Source organism: Schistocerca gregaria, chromosome 3 (assembly GCF_023897955.1).
Source record: "Schistocerca gregaria isolate iqSchGreg1 chromosome 3, iqSchGreg1.2, whole genome shotgun sequence".
NCBI classification, from domain to species: domain Eukaryota; kingdom Metazoa; phylum Arthropoda; class Insecta; order Orthoptera; family Acrididae; genus Schistocerca; species Schistocerca gregaria.
The window spans coordinates 172,082,300-172,105,842 of NC_064922.1; the positions used below are offsets into that span (position 1 = coordinate 172,082,300).

The 23,543-nt window shown below is 43.0% G+C and overlaps 1 protein-coding gene and 1 pseudogene across 1 annotated transcript in view; both read right to left on the reverse strand.

Annotated features, from left to right (window-relative positions):
* LOC126354238 (uncharacterized) overlaps positions 1-23,543 on the reverse strand; it is a 648,883-nt gene that overhangs the window by 365,771 nt on the left and 259,569 nt on the right. The window lies entirely within an intron of this gene.
* Positions 11,973-12,089, reverse strand: LOC126357118 (5S ribosomal RNA; annotated as a pseudogene).

Here is a 23,543-nt window from a genome sequence, read left to right on the forward strand (position 1 = left end):
TCGTTTTTCCCGCGTGCCGTTTGAGAGTGGAAAGGTAGAGAGACAGCTTGAAGGTGGTTCACTGAACCCTCTGCCAGGCACTTTACTGTGAACAGCAGATAAATCACGTAGCTGTGGATGCTGACCCAACGACATGGTCCATTACGATTGCACTGTGCACGGGGCCATCGGGGTTCGACCGTCGATCAAGAAACGTGTCAGATCTTCGTATGAATCACACAGATCGATGGTCGTCTCCGCAAACGCCGTCATTGAGGTGAACGGCGGCTCGAAACGCGCAGCGCGCCACGGACGCAGGCTACTAAGGGCAGTACTCTGCTACGGGAGACATTCTCCTGAGCTTGCATGGGGCCTGTGGTTGTAGTCGAATGACACGCTGACAGCTGCGAACCACCAGCATCCTTTCACGCTTGATCTCTTCCCCGTCGGCGATGTCATCTTTCAGCAGGATAATTCTCTGTGTCCCGGAGCCAGAATCGAGCACAGTGGTCTGGGGAGCATTATGGTGAACGTCGGATACCTGAAGTGCGTGTGTGTGAATTCCTACGGGCCCAGACTGATGAGGTCATTGGTCCCTAAACGTACACTCTACTTAAACTAACTTATACAGTAAATAATGGGTCGCCGATTTGCGTGCGGTGATGCCCCCCGATAGCGACCCAGATGGGTTCCGTATGATTTACGCCAGGCGAATTTGGTCGCCGAGAAATCAGGTATACAGGGTGGTCCACTGATCGTGACCGGGCCAAATATCACAAGAAATATGCGTCAAACGAAAAAAACTACAAAGAACGAAACTCGTCTAGCTTAAAGGGGGAAACCAGCTAGATGGCCCTGCCATAGGTCAAACGGATATCAACTACGTCTTTTTTTAAATACGAACCCCCATTTTATCACATATTAGTATATTGCGCAAAGAAATATGAATGTTTCAGTTTGACCACTTTTTTCGCTTTGTGATAGATGACGCTGTAATAATCATAAACATATGGCACACAGTTTTAGACGAATAGTTGGTAACAGATAGTTTTTTTTTAAATTAAAATACAGAACGTAGGTACGTTTAAACATTTATTTCAGTTGTTCCAATGTGATACATGTACCTTTGTGAACTTATCATTTCTGAGAACGCATGCAGTTACAGCGTGATTAACTGTAAATACCACATTAATGCAAAAAATACTGAAAATGATGTCCGTCAACCTCAATACATTTGGCAGTACGTGTAACGACATTCCTCTTAACAGCGAGTAGTTCGCCTTCCGTAATGTTCGCACATGCATTGACAATGCGCTGACGCATGTTGTCAGGCGTTGTCGGTGGATCACGATAGCAAATACCCTTCAACTTTCCCCACAGAAAGAAAACTGGGGACGTCAGATCCGGTGAATGTGCGGGCCATGCTATGGTGCTTCGACGACCAATCCACCTGTCATGAAAGATGCTGTACAATACCGCTTCAACCGCATGTGAGCTATGTGCCGGACATCTATCATGTTGGAAGTACACCGCCATTCTGTCATGCACTGAAACATCTTGTAGTAACATCGGTAGAACATTACGTAGGAAATCAGCATAGATTGCACCATTTAGACTACCATCGATAAAATGGGGGCCAATTATCCTTCCTCCCATAATGCCCCACCATACATTAACCCGCCAAGATCGCTCATATTCCACTTGTCGCAGCCGTCGAGGATTTTCCGTTCCCCAATAGTGCATATTATGCCGGTTTATGTAACCGCTGTTGGTGAATGACGCTTCGTCGCTAAATAGAACGCGTGCAAAAAATCTGTCATCGCCCCGTAATTTTTCTTCTGCCCAGTGGCAGAACGTTCAAAGTCGTCGCCATGCAATTACTGGTGCATAGAAATATGATACGCGTGCAATCGATGTTGATGTAGCATTCTCAACACCGCCGTTTTTTGAGTTTCCCGATTCTCGCGCAATTTGTGTACTACTGATGTGCGGATTAGCCGCGACAGCAACAGAAACACCTACTTGGGCATCATCATTTGTTGCAGGTCGTGGTTGACGTTTCACATGTGGCTGAACACTTCCTGTTTCCTTAAATAACGTAACTATCCGGCGAACGGTCCGGACACTTGGATAATGTCGTCCAGGATACCGAGCAGCATACAGAATGGTTCAAATGGCTCTGAGCACTATGGGACTCAACTGCTGTGGTCATTAGTCCCCTAGAACTTAGAACTACTTAAACCTAACGAACCTAAGGACATCACACACATCCATGCCCGAGGCAGGATTCGAACCTGCGACCGTAGCAGTCGCACGGTTCCGGACTGCGTGCCTAGAGCAGCATACATAGCATACGCCCGTCGGGCATTTTGTTCACAATAGCCATACCTCAACACGATATCGACCTTTTCCGCAATTGGTAAACGGTCCATTTTAACACGGGGAATGTGTCACGAAGCAAATACCGTCCGCACTGGCGGAATGTTACGTGATACGACGTACTTATACGTTTGTGACTACTACATCGATATCTATCAGAAAGCGAAAAAAGTGGTCCAACTAAAACATTCATATTTCTTTACGTACTACATGAATATTTAATAAAAGTGGGGATTCCTATTTTAAAAAAAGCAGTTGATATCCGTTTTGACCTATGGCAGCGCCATCTAGCGGGATAACCATAGCGCCATCTGGTTTCCCCCTTCAAGCTAGACGAGTTTTGTTCTTTGTAGTTTTTTCGTTGGATGCTTATTTCGTGAGATATTTGGCCCGGTCACTATCAGTGGACCACCCTGTATACCTGATGTCTCGGCGACCAAATTCGCCTGGCGTAAATCATACGGAACCCATATGGGTCGCAATCGGGGGGCATCACCGCACGCAAATCAGCGGCCAATTATTTACGCGTATCATATGGCCTATGCGTCAACCTACCAACAAACTGTCGGATCCCTGATACGCAGAATCAGTGATGTTTTTCGTTCCGAAGACAGACAAACATGCTATTAAACAGGTCACCATCATGTTTTGGCTCATCGGTGTATTACCTTCTTACCAGCTATAGCCAACAATATCTCTCCTCACTCAGTGTATTCTGTCGCTCTTTCCCCTTTCACTCACCCTCAGGTGTCTCTCTAAACTTTGTAAAGCTCCACATTCGATATAATGTAATCATCCTTTTATCTCCATCGCGAACATTATACTTTTCACAAACCATCACCTTCATCACATCGTAACGTCTCCGATCCATCTTTCAAAAAGTTCTCATCTGAGTATTTTTTTTTTTATTACGAGGAATCTAATACAGAATCCTCTTAGTCCATCTCCCATCGTTTTGTCACTTTCTCTGTTTTTTTTCCCCATACAGTTTCTGTGGGACCATACAAGCCAAAGCTACTTGGCCATAGAACGTGTGAGTGCATAGTTTACAGGACGCCGAATTGATGGAACTAAGGATATGATAAAACACGAAAAAATTTCGTGAGGGACTATGCAAATAAATAACACATTGCAGAAAAAGTTATTAACTACTGCGAGGTCCTGCCTGAGATAGCAGACTGTGTTTGCGAGAAGCAAAGCCTTGAACCTGAATTTGAAGGGTTGCGGTTTATCAGTATTTTTCGATTCTGCTGGAAGCCTACTGAAAACTAAACCTAGTACACACGACTTCCTGTACTATGCTTAATAAGGAAGTGCAATTCTTTCTTGCGTCTAGTGTTCTCGGTATGAATGGTACAGTTTTTTTTCTCACTGAGTCAATACTGTTAATAACAAATTCCACGGTAGGATTTATGTACACTTTCGTAAGTCACTATCACGTCACCGGTGCCTGCCTTTTCCAACTGTTTTTCTGTTCGTTCTTGGTATGCCCTGCATGAATCATTTCATTACTCATTGAGCAAACCTCAATTTTTTAACTGTCTGTGCATTTAACGCCTATGTTTTCCATAAGTTATACTGCGGACAATATACACTGGTTATTGAGTTTCATGTTTGAGCTACACAGGGAACCACCTCCTCAGTAAAGCAATCAGTTTTTCACATTAACTCCAATCCATTTTTATTCTCCTGCACATTTCTTTAAAGTGTGTTTTTCCAGTTATCGTAAGTGTACAAGTACATTACTTTGGCTTTACTCGAATTAATCTTGAGGCCTACAGTTATACTTCCTATGTTCAATTCGCCTATCCTTTGCTGAAGGTCTTCCGATCGGAAACAAACTCCATAGTGTAATCTGCAAATCAAAGGTGGTTCAAGATAAGCTCAATTTATGTGTATTCCTTCTGCATTCCATTTCGATGATTTGAAGGCCTCACCCATGGTTGAAGATACTAGTTTCCGTGAAATGGACTCATCTTACCTGAATCATTATGGAACACCTCACTTTCCTGATTTAATCGAACGGAAGCTACAGGTTCTTGAATATATCATCCAACAAGCTTACACACGTACATTCTGCTCCTACCTTCCGAAGTGCCGCCAGAACAGACTTTATGGTGGGAGACTCAAACTCCGTCTCATATGTCTATGAATCGCATATAGAAAGTGATAACTCATATTCATTACTTCTTTTTTTAACTTGGGTATCAGTGAATGGTCCATTGAGCTATAACCACGACTCGACCATTAATGACGTAGTAACGCGACGTCCGTTTCACGAACGTCGCATATTGCGAATTACTTTTTCAATATCTGCCACCAAAATGTAATTAAAACTAGAAAAAATACAATGTAATAAAACGAAAATGCGGCCTCATTTAGGTACCATAAAAACGTAATATTTGCGGTTCTCAGAATAAAATATATATCGTCCGTGAATATGAGTGTTTTGATTAGGTTCCGATTATAGAATACGGTTCTGAATCGTTGAAATGTATCAAGGCAGTGGAGCGCGAATTTCATTAATTACGAAGCTTGATTCAGTATTTAATCTCTAAGTCCAGTGAATAATGTTGTCACGTTACCATTTTTCATTTGTGTAACTCACCTGTGATCATTTACTATTTAATAACAAGCTTCATTTCTTTCTTTTCTTAAGGTGGATAATAGAGACAATTGACTGAATTTTCAATTAAAGTACTTCAATCTCTTCAATTATAATTTTAATTTCAAGTATGCATTTTATTAACGTAGTACACTGAATCTAAAGTTCTCTTGTCCGGATAAATTCACAAAAAGAAACTTTGCTTCTAGCTTTCTGTTCTTTAGTTGTTAGTAACTTAATTGCCATGTTATTGAAATGTTGTGTTTCGGAAGGTACAGATGGCATTTAAAGAGAGGAAATATAAACAATCCTTTATTAAAGATGTGATAAAACCTGCTGGTCGTACATATATCACCACAGCATTACCTACAAATGTTATCTTTGACTCCTTTTACTGCAATGTTAAGTCCTTGGTCGTTAGGTATCAAATGGAAGTGATCGATGATTACGAACCCATTTACACCAGCCCAACGAAAGCAACGTAAATGTAATATATACAAACGGGACGACCGTAATATTTAACAATTAGTGTTAGTTACGTTGGTTTCAGCACTTCCACTAAGCGTGATTACATCTACTATACAACAATTTTTTTGGCACTTCCGATAAACAAACAACCAGCGTAGAACTTCCCGGCACTTTAAAAAACAAAACCCCGCATTAAAAAATAATAAAAATAAAATAGCTATGGAAAGATCTTTGATGTGAAGCAACATGAACGCTGCATATTTCGGTATTACGAAAGTATAAATTCGAATTCCACCAAAAATAGCACGTTAGTTTTTGAGGCATTGAAATCGAGATTGCGGTGCCCTCTTGTAAGGCAGTCATAGATTAAGTCACGTTATCTCGGCAGGGCGTTCCTGAAGAAGAGAAATTTGTTAACATCGAGTATAGATTTAAGTGTCAAGAAGTCATTTCTGAAAGTACTTGTATGGAGTGTAGCCATGTATGGAAGTGAAACATGGACGATAAATAGTTTGAACAAGAAGAGAATAGAAGCTTTCGAAATGTGGTGCTACAGAAGAATGCTGAAGATTAGATGGGTAGATCACATAACTAATGAGGAAGTATTGGATTGGGGAGAAGAGAAATTTGTGGCACAACTTGACCAGAAGAAGGGATCGGTTGGTAGGACATGTCCTGAGGCATCGAGGGATCACAAATTTAGCATTGGAGGGCAGCGTGGAAGGTGAAAATCGTAGAGGGAGACCAAGAGATGAATACACTAAACAGATTCAGAAGGATGTAGGTTGCAGTAGGTACTGGGACATGAAGAAGTTTGCACAGGATAGAGTAGCATGGAGAGCTGCATCAAGGCAGTCTCAGGACTGAAGACCACAACAACAAACAACATCTCGGCAGGCGATGACAACAGATATTCAGACTACAGGACACGTGACGTAGCCAGCCAATAGCAACATCACTGTTAGGTAGCACGAACACACAAATAGGAAAAGTTCATCGTTTAAATTAATATGCATAGTGTAGGTACAAGAAAAGCTAAGCTTTCACATATAGTATCGGATTCGAAGATTAATACGCTACAGGAGAAACTAAGCTTTCACATATAATATTGGTCTTTTTTGTGTGTGTTACGTTTCAAGATACATCACACAAATGTGCCAGTAAGATTTTAAAAAATGAAAAAAATCTGGTCTTCTTGGCTTGAAATTCTTCTAAGTGGCTGGTACTCAAAGTGTTACGCATCAAAAGAGAATCAGACGTCCTGTGATTTAAGGAATTCATCGCGCGTTCTCACACGTGACATAATTCATTTTGCGTAAAATAAAATTTACTTTGAAGAGAACGCCTTTCAAACTACCATTCGCAATATTTTCTCGAGGCCTGTTAGAAATAGGTTCGTTTCAGCAGTTGCCAGAGAGCGCCAGAAAACAGGTGTTAATGCGCGTGCGCAGCTACGATGACGTAGGAATCCTGTGTGTTCGTACGCATAAAGAGCAATCACATATCTTACATTAAGCCATGAAAGAAACAGGACATCAGAGCGTACTCCAAGAGCATCAAAATTTCGTAAACCATACTGAAATGCATGATTCGGCATAAAGTGCATATTCCTATGTCCAGATTTACTATGAAGTAGGTCCCATTTTCAGTGTTGTTTTCGGGATGTACATTTTCTTCGACTACTGTACTATCTCGTGTTTGGTTCTTTACTGCTGCACAATGCCACACACGCCAGAAGGTGACTCAACTGCGCATGCGGATGTGCCCACTGGCAACTGGACAAACGAACCTAATGTAAATAGCTGTGACGTCACGCTCATCGGAAGCAGTTTGTTGTTACGAAGTAGCGCATAGTCTTCGTCCTATGGCCTATGACGCACTTGGCAGACGCTTGCGTGTGTACTGTGTTTTGTTGTTGCAAATGTCGCATTTCCTTTGCAACTGAAGTTTCATTTTGCTTTTTTTTCTCTCGCTTATGTTTTATTGTTGCAGTATTACTCTGCAGTAGCGGGATGCAGTAATATTCTTTGTTAGAATATCTCTTCTTATTAGGCAATATTACGAAATTTTACTGAAAACGAAGAAAATTAAAAATTCTCCGCATTCCGAAAAATTCTAATTTTTTCCCGGATTTGCCGTTTGTCCCGGGGCGTATACACCCTGTTAATGTAATGATGATAGCCACGGCGACGATGACAATGCATTCTCAAATTGTCGTTAACGAGCAAGTAAGATAAGTATTTAAAAATTCGTGGCACTATCTCACTTTTAACTCGTAAACACGTGTGTCATGTACGTCCAGAGAGGCGACTTCATTATCTTACCTGCAGTTTGTTTAATATTTTACCGTTGTAAAATTGTAAATATTTTCAACTGAAATAAGGTCATTGTCGGAAGGTTTCCAGCCTCCATAGTGAGTGACCGAAAAGCCGTTTTTTTAATGTCTTGTGCCACGTGACAGCGTTGTCTCCCTATCTACGTCTACATCTACATTTATACTCCGCAAGCTACCCAACGATGTGGGGCGGAGGGCACTTTACGTGCCACTGTCATTAATTCCCTTTCCTGTGCCAGTCGCGTATGGTTCGCAGGAAGAACTGCCGGAAAGCCTCCGTGCGCGCTCGAATCTCTCTAGTTTTACATTCGTCATCTCCTCGGGAGGTATAAGTAGGGGGAAGCAATATATTCGATTCCTCATCCAGAAACGCTCCCTCTCGAAACCTGGACAGCAAGCTACATCGCGATGCAGAGCGCCTGTCTTGCAGAGTCTGCCACTTGAGTTTGCTAAACATCTCCGTAACGCTATCACGCTTACCAAATAACCCTGTGACGAAACGCGCCGCTCTTCTTTGGATCTTCTCTACCTCCTCCTGTCAACCCGACCTGGTGCGGATCCCACACTGATGAGCAATACTCAAGTATAGGTCGAACGAGTGTTTTGTAAGCCAACTCCTTTGTTGATGGACTACATTTTCTAAGAACTCTCCCAATGAATCTCAACCTGGCACCCGCCTTACCAACAATTAATTTTATATGATGATCCCACTTCAAATCGTTCCGTACGCATCCTCCCAGATAACAAGTAATTGCTACCAGTGTTGTTCTGCTATCAAATAATCATACAATGAAGGTTCCTTCTTTCTATGTATTCGCTATACATTACATTTGTCTATGTAAAGGGTCAGTTGCCACTCCCTGCACCAAGTGCCTATCCGCTGTAGATCTTCCTGCATTTCGATGCAATTTTCTAATGCTGCATCACCGGCGAAAAGCCGCGTGGAACTTCCGACACTATGTACTAGGTTATTTATATATACTGTGAAAAGCAATGTTCCCATAACCTATGTGGCACGCCAGAGGTTACTTTAATGTCTGTAGACGTCTCTCCATTGAGAAAAACATACTGTGTTCTGTTTGCTAAAAACTCTTCAATCAAAAATGGTTCAAATGGCTCTGAGCACTATGGGACTCAACTGCTGTGGTCATTAGTCCCCTAGAACTTAGAACTACTTAAACCTAACTAACCTAAGGACATCACACACATCCATGCCCGAGGCAGGATTCGAACCTGCGACCGTAGCAGTTACACGGTTCCGGACTGCGCGCCTAGAACCGCGAGACCACCGCGGCCGGCAAAACTCTTCAATCCAGCCACAGAGCTGGTCTGATATTCCGTCGGCTCTTACTTTATCAGGCGACAGTGCGGAACTGTATCGAACGCCTTCCGGAAGTCAAGGAAAATGGCATCTACCTGGGAGCCTGTATCTAATATTTTCTGGGTCTCATGAACAAATAAAGCGCGTTGGGTCTCACACGATCACTGTTTCCGGAATCCATGTTGATTCCTACAAAGTAGATTCTGGGTTTCCAGAAATGACATGGTGTCGTTGTGGTTTTCAGTCCTGAGACTGGTTTGATGCAGCTCTCCATGCTACTCTATCCTGTGCAAGCTTCTTCATCTCCCAGTACCTACTGCAACCTACATCCTTCTGAATCTGTTTAGTGTATTCATCTCTTGGTCTCACTCTACGGTTTTTACCCTCCACGCTGCCCTCCAATACTAAATTGATGATCCCTTGATGCCTCAGAACATGTCCTACCAACCGATCCCTTCTTCTAGTCAAGTAGGGCCACAAACTTCTCCCCAATCCTATTCAATACCTCCTCATTAGTTATGTGATCTACCCATCTAATCTTCAACATTCTTCTGTAGCAACACATTTCGAAAGCTTCTATTCTCTCTTTGTCCAATCTATTTATCGTCCTTGTTTCACTTCCATACAGGCCCACACTCCATACAAATACTCTCAGAAACGACTTCCTGACACTTAAATCAATACTCGATGTTAACAAATTTCTCTTCTTCAGAAACGCTTTCCTTGCCATAGCCATTCTACATTTTATATCCTCTCTACTTCGACCACCATCAGTTATTTTGCTCCCCAAATAGCAAAACTTCTTTACTACTTTAAGTGTCTCATTACCAAATATAATTTCTTAGCATCACCAGATTTAATTCGACTACATTCCATTATCCTCGTTTTGCTTATGTTGATGTTCATCTTATATACTATTTTCAAGACACTGTGTATTCCGTTCTACTGCTCTTACAAGTCCTTTGCTGTCTCTGACAGAATTACAATGTCATTGGCGGACCTCAAAGTTTTTACTTCTTCTCCATGGATTTGAATACCTACTCCAAATTTTTCTTTTGTTTCGTTTATTACTTGCTCAATATACAGGTTGAATAACATCGGGGATAGGCTACAACCCTGTCTCACTCCCTTCCCAACCACTGCTTCCCTTTCATGTCCCTCGACTCTTATAACTGCCATCAGCTTTCTGTACAAACTGTAAATAGCCTTTCGTTCCCTGTGCTTTACCCCTGCCACCTTCAGAATTTGTAAGAGAGTATTCCAGTCAACATTGTCAAAAGCTTTCTCTAAGTCTACAAATGCTAGAAACGTAGGTTTCTACGGTATCCATGATACGCGAGCAAAAAACATGTTCTAAAATTCTACAACAGATCGATGTCAGAGATACAGGCCTATAGTTTTGCGCATCTGCGCGACGACCCTCCTTGAAAACTGGAACTACCTGTGCTCTTTTCCAAACTGTAGACGCCGCCGAAAGAAACGCGATGTGCGTGACTGGGGGTCGGCAGTCTCTCAGACACGCAGCGACGCAGCCGCACGGCAGGTCAACGGCCCCGCGGGCCTCTTCGGTTTACAGTGCGCGGCGGTCTCCACTTAGCCGCTCCGGCGAAGCCATCCAGGATTGCACAAAAATGGAATGCAGCGCCACGTTCTGCTGCACAGCGCATAAAGGGCGGACGAAAAAGCCCGCCTTCGACGGCGCGCGGGTGCAAGCGAGACCGCGCGAAGGAGGAGAGAGGGAGGGAGACAGCGAGAAGGGGGAAGGGGTAGCGAGGCGGTAGGCGGGCGAGGAAGAAAATTACTCTTCCTGGAGGGGCCGAGTGGAGCGGTCCGCTTTCACAGGGCGGGGTCGTCTGCAAACACAGCCAGCGCTCTGTGTAAGGGCGGGCGGCGGCGGCCATTAAGACCCGACCTGGACCCGACGTTGCGGGTTTTATTTCGAGAATGGGACGGCCGCGGGGGAGGGGAGGGGGCGGAGGTGATGTTGGAGGGGGGGGGGGGGGGGGGGGAGAGCGCTCCGGGTACAGAGGCGAGTAGTCGCGCGCAAAGCTGCAGTACTGTAGCATACGGCTGCTCCGGCAATTAACGCCGATGGGCGCCCAATTAACGTACGAGTCGTCCATCTTCAGCTCGCATCGGCTCCGGTCTTGCTTTAATGCCGCCGCATAGAAACAAGTACGCGGTCCTTTTAGAGGTCGTTGGCGCACAACGCATGCGGCCTCAGACGGTTTTTGGAAAATATTTTAGCTCATCCTTGCGAGATTTCGGAAAGCAGTTTCATATTCACCGAGAAGAAGTTTAAAAAACTTTAAGATATACCAGAGAGGGTAAACTGTTTCAGACATCAGTTGAAGACAGTGGACACTTTCTGGAAAAGATACTCTGCCATGAAAAATTAATGGAAAACGACGGTAATGGTGTGTAGGGCGTAACAAAGCAAGACGGACATATCCTATTTCCTTTTATGCTACTGTTGCTACGAATTTTTCCCCCTTTTCCGACCTGTGTATATTCGTGATAAATATACCGAGTATATCTGGAATCTCCATGTCCTTATCTGTGATTATTATGAATAATGGACAACTACACTGCTCTGTAAGTTATTTTTGTTTTATATCATTCACGATGAACCCATTTTGGCATGTTGCCAGTCATCAAGAGGTTTGTAAATATGCAGGTAAGAAGCACTCCATCTTCAGGCCACAAGTGGCCCATCGAACCATCCGACCGCCGTGTCATACTCAGATCAGGATACAGATAGGAGGAGCGTGTGGTCAGCACACCGCTCTCGCGGTCGTTACGATGGTTTTCTTTGACCGGAGCCGCTACTACTCGGTCGAGGAGCTCCTCAATTGGCGTCACTAGGCTGAGTGCACCCCGAAAAATGACAACAGCGCATGGCGGCTGGATGGTCACCCATCCAAGTGCCAGCCACGCCCGACAGCGCTTAACTTCGGTGATCTCACGGGAACCGGTGTAGCCACTGCGGCAAGGCCGTTGCCCTAATAACGAGGATTTTAATATAATGGTCTGAAACTATGAGCAGAAAAGCTATAATATACCGTTAGGTGTTTTTACCTTACATGTAACATGGTTGCTGTCACGTTCTGTCTTTTTTTAGAGTTATTACTTTTTTACTAAGTGTACACTGGAGATATATAGCTGATTTTAATTGGTTCCCATGTATCCTATTTTTTGACAGCTTGGACGATAGTGGATCAGAGATATTACAGTTTACATAGTTACCATTATAAATAAGTGATGTGTGAAAGTCAGTTGTATTATATTTTTATTTGTTTCGTTTCTAATTATGTTTTTGTCTGGAATTTGTTGTAGTTTTATTGGAGATTTTTATTTTACATTGCAATAATTTTGTGATTGTCCATGATTTATTTTGGTGTTATGTCTTTTATACTCTTCATGTTGTTATCGCTGTTACTGTGGATGTGTTATTTGGCGTCTCTGATGTATTACTTCAGATAGAAAGAGCACACCAAAGAAAGTGAAAGCAACTTATCCACATTTTTTTCAACATCTACAAACAGAACACGACATAGATCCTATAAACGAAGCACTAGAAATCGTTAGTATTACGGAGAAGGGAACATTCGTGAACATCCTTGAGGAAACAGAGATGTTTCCACATACAGCAACCCTACAAATTCACTGAACGAACAAACAGACCTAAACCACAAAAAGTACGTAGAAGACTTTACTTAAATTATACATCAAGAAAACGTGTAAATAACACATATCCATAGTAACAGCGATAACAACATGAAGAGTACAAAAAGACATAACAACAACATAAATCATGCACAATAACAATATTATTAAGAAAAAATTAAAAATGTACAAATAAAGCTAAAACAAACTCCAGAAAAAAATATAATTACAACCAAACATGTAAAAACAACAAAAAACAACTTAGTTTCATACATCACTTACTTGTAACTGTAAGTATGTGAACATGTAATATCGCTGATCAACTGTCATCCAAGCTGTTAGAAAAGTAGCATACATGGAAACCAAATTAAAATCAGATATACATCTCCAGTGTACAGATAAGAGAAAGTAATACATCTAAAAATGGCAGAACATGACAGCAACGATGTTATGCGAAAGGTAAAAACACCTAACGATGTACTATAGCTTTTCTGATAACAGTTACATAACCTTATATTAAGACCATCGCTTACTTATGTATTTACAGGGCACATGGCGATGGCAATATACCGAAATGGGTTCATCGTGAATGATATAAAATAAAAACAATTTACAGAACAGTGTAGCTAGCTATTATTCCTAATAATCATGTAATTAAAAGATATATTTTGCACTGTGGCCCCAAAGAACAAAACTTATCTGTGATAAAAGTTTCTAACACGCATTATTCACTAAATAGTTTACATGCCACTGGTGCCAAAGTGGTGATTACTGTAGACAAATACGTTTCCTGCAATGATATTTTCAACATACACGACATTCTCATATTACATGCACTTCGCAAAATTCGATCACGCCGAGAACTCTTTGCTTTTGTATTGACATACCATGTTTGAAAGCTGTCAATCTCCTCGTTCTTAAAAACACTTAACATTTCGAAAAACGTAATATTTCAAAAGTCATTTTTATTTGAAGTGAACGTGTTCTACAGTTTTCGAACCTATTAATGCTATTCTTTCTAATCAGTGTCAGTTTCCCAGCACCGATTTTTCTGGATCCTAAAATATTTCCACAATATCAGTTTATGAAATATTCTAATTATTAATTTCAAGTTTCCAGTAAATTCTTGGCCACCTCGAATGGTCAAATTGCACATACAAAATTACGCCTCATAAAATATTTTAAGTAACTTTCTCGCTAAAGCACCACCAAACCAAAACAAACGAAACTAATAACTTTTGCTATTTTTACATTATACAGTTTTCAGTTAAGCAGAATAACTACCTTCTGTAATGCATATATGTGCTCCCTGTTTACCACCTAGTTCCCATTATCGTTGAATGAATAATCAAGATGTAATCTGAATTACCCCAAAAGCGTCTCTACGCTCATCTATGTGTACCAGATGTGCACAATGCCATGAGCAGCGGAGGTTTGGCCATCAGTGAGTACACTTACTGTATTTATTCATTTATCTGTTTATTTAACGTGATCTGATTAAGGCCATCAGGCCCACTCTTACATCTGACCAGAGTCTCAGATAAACAATCCATTTTTTACATCACAGTTTCTTAAGAAGTAACAATTTTAAAATGAGAAATAATTTTAACATGGTTTGAGTACCTCAGGTGGCAATGTGGGTAACTAATACTGACTATGAATTATTTAAGTTAAAGCTGACATTACTCGTACTACTGCAGGTGTACCACTAATAGTGATAATAGTAATAATAATGACACTAATAACCATAATGATAGTGGCAAATGAAAAAGGGATTTATAGATGTACAAGATACATGTTTTCTGACAGCGAGTTCTGGGGAATGGAAATTTAAGGAGACTGCACCAACTAAGAATACTGGGAAAAAAGGAAGATCTGGTTCGGAAGAAGGATCTACAAGGCTAACGAGTGCGTACAGGGGCAATGATAATCATTATTGTTGCTTTAGTAGATATGTCATTAACTGTCTTGAAGTTGGAGATGTTATTCCGTCTCCAATATAGAGCCGGAGGTTATTCCAGAATCGTTTTCCTGCTGCTGAGGAGGACATCATGGAAGTGGCGGAACGATGGAGTGGGACAGAAAGGATTTTGCTCTGATGGGAACAGCCCTTTCTGCCGTCCTGCTCAGACACGAGCGTTAACGTCGAGGAGAGATATGAGGGACCGTGTACGGCGATAGGACAATAGAAAAGACAGAGGGTATGAGAATCTTCACACTTGTCTGCAGGCAGCGACCACAATAGCTGTGCACATGATGATGAAATATGATCAAAGAGTCTAACATCACACATACAACGAACACAGGCATTCATAACCAGTTCCAGGCGCCATGAGTCTTCCTGAGAAAGGCCTTGTAGGATTACATCGCTGTAATAAATAACTGGAAGTATAAGTGTCTGTATAAGTATCTTTTTTTCAGGACAAGAGAGAATATGTTTTTATATTTTTGAAGGGCGTGGAGAGATGCTGTTGCCTCTTGCACACTACAGTTACTCCAATTTATATATTCATGTATTATTTATTATTCCTGGCCTCTTTACTGAAGGAGAAAATTTTATAGGGTTAAAGATGATAGAGAAAAATGGTGCAAATGGCTCTGAGCACTATGGGACTTAACGTCTGAGGTCATCAGTCCCCTAGAACTTAGAACTACTTAAACCTAACTAACCCAAGGACATCACACACATCCATGCCTGAGACAGGATTCGAACCTGCGACCGTTGTGGTTGCGCAGTTCCTGACTGAAGCACCTAGAACCGCTCGGCCTCTCCGGCCGGCAAAGAAGGTAGAGATTTCCGCTATTTCGGGACAATGAGCCTAGAATGACCAAGCAGTACAACATGCGTTTTGGTTGGGCTGACCTTTAACCCTATATCTTGAGCCTATTTTGATACTGAGATTCTTCTCTCTCTTCTCTATGTCTCTCTGTCTTGAGGTTTATTGGTTTTGCACTTAGATACAACTGGAGTACGTCAACTTACATGTATTACCTGTATCAGGGCAAAACTGATGGCTCATCATTTACGTACAGTAAAAAGAGAATAGAACCTAACATCGAACCCTGGGGGACACCAGACAGTATCTGTCTCCATTGGGTCCGAGATTTGCATCCAGTGAGGATAGTCACAATTTCTGCCACGAACTGCAGCTTGCAGACTTACTTTAGGCTAAATAGATCCTTTATAACGGGCAGTCCTGGTGTTAGCAGAGCTGATCATCTTAAATGTCAATGAGATGCATTAAATTGATTAATAAAATTCTTTTCCGGGCTATTATGCCGTGGTCTGATGGATTTCGCATTGTAATCCGACGTTTCGTCCCCATCTGCGGAGGACATCTTCAAGGGGGTTCGTGGCTTCTGTTAACTTCCGAAACACACACTGTCTCACTACTGAGTAGTGAGACAGTGTGTGTTTCGGAAGTTAACAGAAGCCACGAACCCCCTTGAAGATGTCCTCCGCAGATGGGGACGAAACTACTGAGTAGTGAGACAGTGTGTGTTTCGGAAGTTAACAGAAGCCACGAACCCCCTTGAAGATGTCCTCCGCAGATGGGGACGAAACGTCGGATTACAATGCGAAACCCATCAGACCACGGCATAATAGTCCGGAAAAGAATTTTATTAATCATGACAGTTCCGGCCGTGAAAGTTTACATTTTACATGCATTAAATTCAAATGAAGGAAAACTTCAATTCATCTGTCTCATTTCTAGATATTTGATAATCATTCTAAGAATTTGTTCAATAATCAGCGAGGCATGACGACGATCTGGATGCGTTCATCTGGAGTGCACCCTTGTATGAAGTGAAATGCGGTCGAGTAACAACAGTACCGACGACAAGATAATCAAAGATTTTGAAATGCGTGCTCCTCATTAGACGGGTAGGTTTGGTAGCTAATAAAAAAGAACTGAACAGAAAGCAACTCTGTAGCCTAATGTGACTGAAAGAGTGGTAGGTCTACATGGTACATCCTGAGAGATCATGGAATAGTAAATTTGCTAATAGAGGAAAATTTGAAGGATAAAAATCGCAGAGGGAAACAAAGGCCTGCCTATAATAAGCATGTCGAAATTGGTGTAGGTTGCGGTAGATATGCAAATGTGAACAGAGCTCCAAACCAAGGACTAGCACGGAGAGCTGCATTAAACCAGTCTTCGGCCTGAATACCACAACAAAAAGGTGTCCATCTTCAGATATCGACATTTGTATCTCTTTCAAAGTGCACAGCCTCAGCGACACGAGGTCTGCTGCTGCCGCAGTATCGTCACTTTTTTTACTCTGCAGGTCACCTTGCGATGAGTGGCGGAGCGTGCTTTGTGCTTCCCATCTTCGCGAACGGTTCGTGGGAAGAACGGGTGTGTGCAACCGAGCGTATGATATCTAACGTGTCTGATTTTCCGCTCGTAGTCATTTCTTACATCGTCTGCTGTTGGATATTTACGAGCATCTCCGTGGCGCATCTCTCGGTTATTGAGCGAACCCAGACTGATGAGCAAAGGGATGTTTCTTACAATCCTCCAATAAATCTCAGCCCAACAACAGCTTTTCCATAACGAGTTTTATGTGATCCTCCCGCTTCAATTAGATCCGGATGCTGACTTCATGAAATATTAGTGTTATTAGTGTTTCCAATTATTTTACACTGTATTACTTTTACATTTCAGGATTTCGCACAGCTAAAAAAGAAGTGCTCTATTCTGTATGTCACTAAGTTCTGAATCCATTCGTCAGCCTCTGCCGATAATCGACAAGCTGGTATTGCGATCTGTAAGCGAAATTCCTGAAGTGTCTTAAATGCCTTTCAGAAGCCAAGGAACACGGCATCAAACTATGCGTCGTCATCTAGGTTTTTCTAGCTCGGTTGGGCGCACAGCACAAGCTGGGTTTCACGAAATCACCGAGACGCTAAATCCGAAACCAGAGAATGCACTCGTATACGGTACTACTTGCAGAAACACTGCACTCATGTACCGCATCTGATCACTTCATAATTTTCTTCACTCGCACTATTGATAGCGGCATATATGTGCTTCATAACATGTGTTCTAGTCTACAAACGACGGATTCTCAGGAACTCTTTCGTCGTGGACGTCTGAACTTTTCAGAAAACTGTTTGCCTGTGAACCAAAATAAACAGTGAGGATGTGAAATGTGTGGGTGCAAGAACTATGGGGTATTCACGTACAATAACCGATTTTGTCTACAGGCGTAACTAGTGTTTTCTCCTATTCTAAACCGTTTGCGGAAACACAATAAAAGTTTTCTAATGTATGTGTTGTTGGATGCGGCTCTCTCCACTGATCTTTAACTTCTCAACAGCTACCGTAGTTCAACCATACAGAAGAAGCACGAACAAAATAAAAAAACATTGACCTATAATAGTATCCCATTTCGATTCGTTACTAAGAGAAACATCATAAAACACAGAAACAACAGAAAAGTCCCAAATCCTACGAGAACTGAAATTGAGAGACAGAAATCAACCGTGTGCCAGCTAGTGCTCGAATAGACAATGTTCTTACGACTGAGCTATACAGGTGTCCTATTCGGATAACTGCTCTTCCGAATACGCGCCACTTCCGGCTCGCCAATGATATATTAGAAGCGCATAGGGAAAACTGCTTCCTAAACGCGTGCAGGGTATGATTTTATACTCTGTCCAGCGTACGATTACAAATAAGTCGTTGATCTTACGGAAGATGGTGAGTTAATTTGAGCGTATGCTATACCGTTCGCGGTAGATTTATCTATCCATTTGGCAGTTCAAGGAAAATACTCACTGGAGTTAAATGTGAATTTCGTCAAACGTTCCGCATGAAAAAGTTGTAAAAAATTTCCGGCATTCGTAACGAGTGGTGATCGTGCAAGCACTAAACCATGTCCTACCAGCCGGGTTCGTTTCGTTGGATAACCGCACGACCACAGCAGGAGGCAGAAGTAAACACTCCTGAGGCGTATTCTCCTTTCCTTGAACTGTCGATCTTGAGATGAAATGATGATGCTTAGGACAACTCAACACCCAGTCCCTGAGCGGAGAAATTCTCCGACCCAGCCGGGAATCGAACTCGGGCCCTTAGGATTGACATTTGGTCGCGCTGGCCACTCAGCTACCGGGGGCGGTCATGGATATTGTTTAATGCGATCAGAGACGTCTATAAAACAGCAGCTGTGGTCTGTCCTATGGATATACTCAGAACTCATTGAGTTAGTTTATTCATCCATATGTCACTTACAAAATGATATCAGACTTCTCATATTACCTGAAGATGGAAGCAATTCGTGCTTACAGTAATATTGCAACTACCTCATGTAGATCTCGATTAAAGAGTCGAGTTGTTAATTCTGATATGCTGTATAGTGTTTCGATACATATTTGCACACAAGTTACAATTAATCAGACAAAAAAAGGAGTTTGTTTAACAGCCACCCCCTGTAGTGTTTCCTGCGATCATCAGCGTCTATTGATTCCACAGGCCATTAGCGTACACTGACACTTTTCCTAACAGAACGAAATCTCACAAAACAATTTTACTATGCAATTCTTCACAAAAGAATCAACTGAACTGGAGAGACACTTGACCGGAGAAAGTACGTTTAGGAATGACCCTAGAGGAGAATGAAGATTAACTTAACAAATACGGATCGGATAACATGTGCGTATGCCTATTTTTTTGTGTCAGTCCAAAAAGTTTCGAGACTGGATTAATAAAAAAATAGAAATACTGAAACTGGGGTTTAAATGCCTCACGTGCTCTACATAGTTTCCTCCGTACTGATTACAACGCACATAACGTCCATACAACCATGTTAAATTGTCAGAAAACTCCTTCTTTGGGATGTTGGTCAACTCACGTGTAAAATACCTTAAATGCCGGTTTTGTTACAAAAGCGTTCACCCATCGTGTGAGTTTCTGCACTTTTGTCACTTAGTGCTACGTTCGTATAGGTAACACACAGTCCTATCAATCGTGATGGCACTTTCCGGAAAAGAATTGTCCACGATTTCCGTTTAGTCAAGTCACGTCCGAAGTTGTACATTTTCCTCTTCTTGAAGACATTCCGCACAACAACACGGCAGTTAGACACGTTCCCGCAGTGCGATCTGTGACACAGACGCAGCGTTGACACACTACGGCAGCACATCTCCGGTTGACACACCTGGTCACAAATGACTGCGCGAGTGCGCATATGTTGTTTACAGTTATTAGTTCAAGCTGCCACCGTAGTTACTGCGCTCGTGTCGCTTATACACCAAGAATAAAATCAGTCTTGGAACTTCTTTGGACGAACGGTCTATATAAGGTACACACATCACAAAAAGTTTAGTATCATCCCGGTTCCCAGAACTCCTCAAGATATTTGTTGACTGTGGATATTGTATCACAGACACAGTCCCTAAGACTGTTCACAGATGTCACTAAAACCGCCCAAAGATGTAAACAACCATGCGTGAGCAGCGCCTATTCGACGGAGGGTGTCCAACAGCCGATCAGTTCCAGTCACTCAACCAGGAAGGACGTACACGGCTCGAATTGTCTGTAGTCCGACCATGTCTAGACGGTCAGTACCGCGGTTCGATCGCGTTCGCATGGTTACTTTGTGCCACGAAGGGCTCTCAACAGTGGAAGTGTCCAGGCGTCTCGTAGTGACCCTAAAGCGATGTTGTTCGGACATGGAGGAGATACAGAGAGACAGGAACTGTCGAGGACATGCCTCGCTCAGACCGCCCAAGGACTACTTCTGCAGTGGATGACCGCTACCTACGGATTAAGGCTCGGAGGAACCTTGACAGCAACGCCACCGTGTTGAATAATGCTTTTCGTGCAGCCACAGGACGTCGTGTTACGACTCAAAACTGTGCGCAATAGGTTCCGTGATGCGCAACTTCACAACTTCACTCCCGACGTCCATGGCGAGGTGACCATATAGTCTGCCGAGCTCTGTTGGCAAGGGGTGGGGGGGGGGGGGTGGGGGGGGGAGGTGCACTCAGCCCTTATCATGGAAACTGAGGAGCTACGTGATTGACAATGCCCCTCCATACCCGCATCCAGTGACGCTTGGGATTGAGGATGACACGGCGGTCGGTCGGTCCCGTTGGGCCTTAATTGCCAGTGCGGGCGGAGTTTGGATTAGTATTAGAACACAGTGGCTTTATGAAACGATTCTCTACTGAGTCAGTACACACATCCAGGGCAAAGGAGGGAGAGTGAAACGTACTGATAACTGGGCTCATACTGCCACGTTCTTCGTAGATTTCTCAACCAGTTAAGTTTCATTTCGGTTCCTCCTCCTCCCGCGGTGAGTGTGTCACTGTCTCTGCCAGGCAGTGTACTTTCTGTGTCATACAAGAGAGAGAGAGAGAGAGAGAGAGAGAGAGAGAGAGAGAGAGAGAGAGAGACAGACTGTATTGGATTGTTTGGGGGAAGAGACCAAACAGCGAGGTCATCGGTCTCATCGAAATAGGGAAGGACGGGGAAGAAAGTCGGCCGTTCTGTTTCAAAGGAACCATCCCGGCATTTGCCTTGAGTGATTTAGGGAAATCACGGAAAACCTCAATATCAGGAGTCCTCCCGAATGCGAGTCCAGTGTGCTAACCACTGCGCCACCTCGCTCAGTAGAGAGAGAGAGAGAGAGAGAGAGCGAGAGAGAGAGAGAGAGAGAGAGAGAGCGACAGAGATAATGCTGTTGGCCTACTCCAAAGCAAGGTTTCCCAAACTGTGTTCTGCGGAACACTGGGATTCCGTTCCGGCGCTCCTCATTTGAAAAATGGTTCAAATGGCTCTGAGCACTATGAGACTTAATATCTGTGGTCATGAGTCCTCTAGAACTTAGAACTACTTAAACCTAACTAAACTAAGGACATCACACACATCCATACCCGAGGCAGAATTCGAACCTGCGACCGTAGCGGTCACGCGGTTCCAGACTGTAGCGCCTAGAACCGCACGGCCACACCTGCCAGCTTTGTATTATGATTTCTGTGTGTTGCTTACGATTTAAAATTTAAGTAATCACTGACAAGTTTTCTCGTTTTTTGAACTTTAAAATAAACAGTGTGTTCCGCAAAACACCAAGATTCTCAAAGTGTTCCGTCGGAAGAAACGTCTGGGAAACCCTACTGTGAAGATATAAGTACTTAGGTAGTATTATCTTTTAAAACGAAAAGGGTAGTTAAACACTGCTTTATCGCTGGTCAGAAAATGCGAAAATTTCGTACCTGACTGCATGAGTGCTTACTTTTCTCGTTGTGAAAAAAACATTACGTTTTAATGTGTCTTCTGCGGTTTGGTTTCACGTCGATGGCTCACTTCTTCAGAGAAGGGAAGCGACCTACACAGCGGCGGCCTTCGTGGAACACGGCGTCACTGAAAAACCGCAGCTCGCCTCTGCCAGCCCGGCAGTAGTACACCTCATCATCTCATTGCCCGCTGCCCGCGAAGCGGCGGGAACTTGCCACCGCAACGCAGCACACTACCTCCAACATCTGTGCGGCGTTCGGCTCGCTGCGAGCTATGCTGCCGTAATGTATTGCCCAATTTTCCTCAACGACCGGTACTGTGCTTGTGCCTGGGGGAAATATCCGCACGTCCTGCTCCCTATTTGAGCATTCGTGAAGTATTTTCATTGCCAGTGGTGTCCTGCTGTATTTTCGAAAGCTATAGCTTGAAGCTGTCCTACGTTGTGTGCGCGAACAGCACAATTGGGGGATTGGATATGGTGCTGATTTATTACGCTGCCGAAGGGGATGGGCACCAAATGAACTTAACTTCGGCGACACGTATGGATGACCTGGTAAGTCTAGGAGATACCGGTTTGAAATCAGTTCAGAAATAAATTTCATTTGTCATGAAACGTTTATTCATTAAATTACAGTTTCAAGATTTCCGACGAGTGTGTGACATTACAACTTATAGTCAGGTCAAAGATTGGTAAATTTCAAATGGCTTGTACAAGATTCTAAACCACTGATACACTGGAACATTTCGTGGTAATTAGCATCTTTACCAAATGAGGAGCCGGCCGCGGTGGTCTCGCGGTTAAGGCGCTCAGTCCGGAACCGCGTGACTGCTACGGTCGCAGGTTCGAATCCTGCCTCGGGCATGGATGTGTGTGATGTCCTTAGGTTAGTTAGGTTTAAGTAGTTCTAAGTTCTAGGGGACTGATGACCACAGATGTTAAGTCCCATAGTGCTCACAGCCATTTGAACCATTTTTCAAATGAGGAGCGCCGGAACAAAAACAGATAAATCCGCAGAAATGAACAAACAGTGATCTCTAAATGGCTCCATAAGCTATAAATAAAAGAAACACACCATAAAACACTTGAGTTTCGTTGTGCTGAAAATTATTTTGTGGCAGCATGCATTATTGCTCCCGTATCTCTCCCCTACAATTCAAACACGCGAATACAGCAAAAGTGGATATATTGGGTTTTGTTCCGGCGCTCCTCAAATACAGTATCTAGCTGTACCCGCCCACGTTTTGCTGTGGGGCAGCCTGCTTGCACGGAAGAAAAGAGAAAGCACACGTGTCTAATACGCAAGGAAATTGGATATACATCTTAATCTCCCCCTCTATCCTGTCTCTCTTCATCTCCCCTCCCCCTCTCTTCATCCATCTCAACCTCCCACTCTCACTGTTCATCTTCTCCTCTCCCCCTCTACTTTACTGCATCACCTATTCATCCACAATAATTAAGGTCGCTGAGCAACAGAGCTGACTTTTTTCCCCCCAATCACGAATAGAAAACCGTCTCTTATTTCCTTTGTTAAGCAGCTATTTAAT